Source organism: Pinus tabuliformis, chromosome 1_2, assembly GCF_031772625.1.
Source record: "Pinus tabuliformis cultivar Carrire ecotype Pingquan chromosome 1_2, CPIR1, whole genome shotgun sequence".
NCBI lineage: Eukaryota > Viridiplantae > Streptophyta > Pinopsida > Pinales > Pinaceae > Pinus > Pinus tabuliformis.
Genome location: NC_142298.1, coordinates 1,071,751,827 through 1,071,757,348, shown reverse-complemented (window position 1 = coordinate 1,071,757,348; position 5,522 = coordinate 1,071,751,827). Strand labels below are relative to the sequence as shown.

General features: G+C 33.5%; 1 pseudogene; it reads left to right on the top strand.

The window, feature by feature from the left end:
* The first annotated feature begins 442 nt into the window (after positions 1 to 442).
* Positions 443 to 3,889, top strand: LOC149209835 (uncharacterized; annotated as a pseudogene).
* The last annotated feature ends 1,633 nt before the right edge of the window (positions 3,890 to 5,522 follow it).

The window sequence follows — 5,522 nt, the reverse complement described above, 5'->3', positions numbered from 1 at the left end:
TTCGAAGTTGAATAAAGGTTAGTTCAGGGTAGTGCAAGAGTTTTGCAGTATGTGATGGTGCACATGAAAGGGTTGGTAGAAATTTCAATTTCATTTGGAGGTACTATGGATCCAGTAACATATTTGGAATTAACATCTATTGCATTGTTGGGGTCTAATACCAATGAGAAGTTGAGGACAACCAATACCAACATAAACATACTGGAGAGAAACACAACAATTTATTATCCACTTGCAATACTAATAGATACTAGATTTTCCCCTTTACGTTATCTATCTATAAAGAATGACAGGCCGATAGTCCATCAATTGATCCCTCCTTGACATAGGGAGCTAACTTCTAAGAAATCAATATCATAATCAATACATGGATCTAATAAATAAAGACATTTTTTTGTCAAGATTAATACATGGAGCATGATGGTGAGGGCGATACTTAGCTATGTCATCTCTCTTGACTTTCATTCCTGAAGACCAATATAAGGTATACTACCAAAATCTTCCTTCACAATCTTAATTAGAAGTTTACATGTTTTATTACAAATCTTATCCATTAGGAATTCCATTGGATATCATGCCAGATGTACGAATGGTAGCATTTTTTTTGAAGTACTCATCTTAGTACTTATCTTTTTGTTATTATGTCAAGAGGTTAAGTATCATATTATTAATCCTCTGATTTTTATGTTAATGTGAAAAAGGCTTCATCCCATTCATGTGCTCTGGAAATTTCAAATAATTAAGAATATTCTTATGTACACTAAAATTTTCTTGTAATTAAGAATCTTTATCAATACATCCATGTGTAATATAGTATGCAATTTCCATATAATTGGCGAGGATTGGAAACTGAGTTGGTTCAATTTTATTATGGAAAGGGGACTTTTGTGATAGGTATATTTTAATTACTGTCTGAGTAATCTTTGGTTTTTCCTTTCTATTACATTATGAAAGCATTGCAGGACACATTACTATTATGTTAGTAATATTGTATCAAAAATTCTTGAGTTAGGAACCAATGTCCTCGTTAATTAAACTTTTGTATTATGCTCTGAAAGCCTATTATATAAGTCATACGCATTCTGATCCTCTTAGTATGATAAAGGCATAAAAATTATCGTTAAAATATATGAAATATAGTTTCTATAATTTTGAATAACTTTTTGTAATTTTTTATAATGAGCAGATTATTTCTCATTTTTATGGGCTTTACTCTCACACCAAACATTGTAGAAGATCATTTGAGTTCGAGTTCATGGTACTGATAATAGGTTGAGAGATATATGTAAGTCGTTTGTTCTCTTTTCTGACCGGTTAAGTATTTCTCATCATTTGCAAGAAGGACCAGGGACAAAGGTATGAAGTACAATTGAGAGTTCGATCATAAAATCCTATTACATCCCTATTATGTTAGTTTGTGCTAGTGCCCATATATATTTTCGCACATACATGAATAACACTAAGTTTTAATGGAACTCCTCTCTCCTACACAACTCTAAAAAAGTTTTTTTTCTCTGTTTGTACAATCAGTGGACATGCAATTTTATTTTTGTTTCTATGTGCAGTAGGGATTTTTTTAAGGGATAACAGTTCTAGATTTCGTTTTTAGAGAAAGTGGTGATTTCATCAAGTCTTCTATCCATTATAAATATCCATATGAGGATAGATTTCTATGGAATGGAGATTCCCAGAAGGAGGAAATTGTCCTAGCAGTTGAGTGTGATGAGAAAAGGGAGACTGCACAAAATGTTTGTCCCTTGATTCTATGGATAACATTATTTCTTTTTTTCAGTTTACTAAGGCTAAAATAGAGGTATATTCTTTTATTCTTATAGGTTATCCTTCCTCAAGAGGATTTTCTTCCTCCTACCCATATGTGAGTTACAGTTCTCCTACTGTAGTTTCCCCAACAATCCAACTCATTGTAGAATTTAACCAACATTCTCTACTTTCACCCCAAATTAGCCTGTCTAATGGCTCTACAGAGGTATTAGCAAGAAGTACCATAGGATAGATACTCTTGTAGAAAGAAAAATATCAGTCCTCCAGTGTTCAGTTTTCTACGGTATCGAGTACTTGTAGCTCTATTGACCATGGCAATTTCGTTTCAAAGGAAAATACCACTAAGGATTCATTTTCTCCCATTCCTACATATACACAAAAGGTTAGTATGATGCAAAGAAGCTTCAGTAGTCATTCATTGGATCAATTAAGGAATAATCCTAGAATCAATGAGGCTTCATTTCACCCCCAATTTTCTATTGTATATACTTTTTTTGCACAATTTCCATGCACAAGCGATAGGTTGCAGCCCTTGTTGTCTAACCTATAAGGCATGAAAATCAGGTGTTCCTCAAGGTCAATGCATCGAGTTTTCAACAGATGAGATATACAAGTTTACAATTTATTGTTCTATTTCCTTCTTTCTTCTGGATTTGAGTTGTAAAAGGTTAGGACCTAAACATAATTCTAAGATTTTTAGGCACCCATGTCCTCACTGTATCGTGGGTGCTACACACTGGTCACTTGCAAAAGAAGGTAGCATTATGTTGTTGGGAAATTTTACGAAATTTCCTTTGGTTTTTCTATAAGTGTTCATAATGTTGAATTTGGAAATTGGTGTGCTAATTTATTGTTTCATCTGGAAAGGTTATGTTTGTTTTCATATTTCATGGATTGAATTCTTATTTATTTCAGAAGGTCGGGTTTAGTTTACATGCTTGGTGTACTAGCTCATTGTTTCATTTCGGAAGGTGAGGTTTATTTTTGTAATTTTGTTAATGTTGCTGGATTGTGTTTGCGTTTTTGGTTTTAAGAATTGATCCACTTCAAAATATACATAGCAGCCTTGATCCCTTGAACTATTTTGCACTATGGTGATTAGTTTGTGTTTGGATTCCAATTCAATATACTATTGTAACTGTGTTGTTTTGTTTATTTTTTATTTTGAATTCTTCATTCCATTTTACTACAAAGACTCTTGGATTTTCTTGGATGTATCTTTTAACCTTTTTCGGTTCCATTGTGTGGAAAAGTTTTATTAAACTCTAAATATGAAAATCTAAAACCACTTCATTCTGGATCGAGTGTTGTTGTTTTTATTTGATTTTGAGTGGGCTTTGTTTATTTTGGAATTTGGCTACTTGTATTTTTGGCTTCTCTTGAGAATAAATATCGACAAGAAGAAAAAAAATGACTCTTTTATTCCATTGCAACACAAGGGCGGTTGTTTTTCACTATTAGTTATGTTCGACCTTGGACTCTTCATTTATTTTTAGAATTTGGGGACATCTGCCCATATTGGTAGATGATTTGATTTGATCTTTTAAATGATTCACAAGAATTGTTTATGCAATTTTTCTAAGCTGTTATATTACTCTTTGTAATTAGGTTCATATTTACCATATTTCCCATTGTACAATTGGTTTATTTTGGTTTAGTTTCCCCTATTGAATTAATGTTGGCTATTAGTTTCTTGTTGAATTTATTGCACTTATTCTACTATTTTCTTCATTTTAGGATGACTATGCAGCAAGGATACTGACGAGTTGGCTTCTTCTATAGTCCCAATATTCTTCATCACTTGGGTGATGATTTGTTTATTCAAGATTCTCTTGAGTAGTTATGTAATTTGGCAGGTTCATTCATTAGTTTGGAAACTGGGAAGGATTACAATTTTCATTCTATTAGTAGAATAATTATGTCAACTTTTGTGCTTGAGATATTTTGTTATTTTATCCTTTCAGTATGATCTGGGGCCTTTTAATATTTCAACATTTTTGTATTATTCCAGACAAGAAATGTGATGCAATTGAACCATGGGTCTCGAAGCCCTTTAACATTTGGAACTTCAAGTTTTAAAGAAGCAGGACTTAAAGGCAATATCTAATTCAATAATCAAACCAACTTCTTCTGTAGACAACTTGACTAGCAGAAAGAAAGAATGAAATTTAACACTCTAATTAATGTTCACTGCTAACAAGCACTTTATAAAAACAGGTGATGACACTACCACCAATCAAGGGGCAACTCTAGCCTTAGGATGTGATATTTTTCTAAAAGAATAATTGGAAGGAATATATATATATATATATATATATATATATATATATATATATATATATATATATATATATATATAACTCCACATATAAATATTAAATAGAATGCTTGGATAGGCAATTTTGCACTTGGCACAAGTCCTGAAAACTTCTATGAGTTTCCAATAGTAGAGAACTTCGTAACCGCCCACCATAGCTCAACCAACATCTACAACCCTTATAGGGAAACCTACAAAAATTATAATATATTGTCAATAATGGGATTCAAGCCCATGTCCTTCCCAACTTGTTAGGAACAATTGTACGTTTGTGGCAGTTGGTGGATTCTTCCCTTGAATCCAGCTTCTCAAGAAATAACTCTAAATATAACTGAGTCTGGATAAGAAGCCGATCCAATTTTTTAAATAACACGGGATCTATCAGTGGAATCCCATTCCTTAATTAATTTTCAATTTCCTTCATTTCTCACTCAACTTGCTCTTCATATTTCTCGTAACTCAAGAGCCTCAAAGGATTGCCAAAATTACATTAGTCAGTTTGTATGTGTATTGTAGTTCATTGTATATTTTGTCGAAAGTCAATTGGAGTCATGGTTCATGAGTATTAATCTCTTAGATTTTTTAAGGACGCTTATTACAATAGGCATATTTGTTGCTACAACAATAGAGGGAGTGTGAGTGTACCTTCATTACATGATTAGGAGGAGCATGATCAGTTTTCAGAGATTGCATGGTATTTGCTAGACCTATTGGCAGCAAAGTTCCTTGTTCCACATGCTTATCTTGCAGGATACTTCTTTGGGTTGGATTAGTATGGTGTTTAGTGTGACAGAGGGGGACCTTCTCTCATCTGACACATTATTGGCATTGTTCTTCAATGTTCATATAGCCCTTTTCCATTTATGTCAAAGGGGGAGAGATTTGGATTGTGGAGATCAACTTCAGAGTTTCCAATTTAGTGTTGGACATTGTATGGAGATCAACCTCAGTTGTTGGACATCAAATGGAGGTTGAAATCAATTCCAAAGGGGGAGTTTGTTGGAATTAATGTCAACAAGGCCATGGTGTTGTTCAACATATGTGTTATGTCTACCTGATTATGTAGTAGTCCTCTTGATGTGTGCTGAGTGTTTGGATTTATAGTCATTTTGGTTGACATCGGTGTGAACATAATTATGACATAACCTAGTGGAGGAATGGGAGGTTGAGTAGAGATGGATTCCAGCCATGTTGTGTTGGTTGAAAAGGATGTTGCTGTAGGAGTTTGGATTATTGATACATGTGTTGCATATGCTTCTACATGTCCTGGAAGAATTGGGATTGTTGCTACGTATGTTGATATGTTATTTCATGAGTTGGAGGTGCATCTATAGGTGTTGGAGGTATTTGGATGACTTTATGCTACCTTTGTGGGCTTTGAAGATGTTGCTATAGGTATTTGAGATGTTTGGACAAGTTTCCG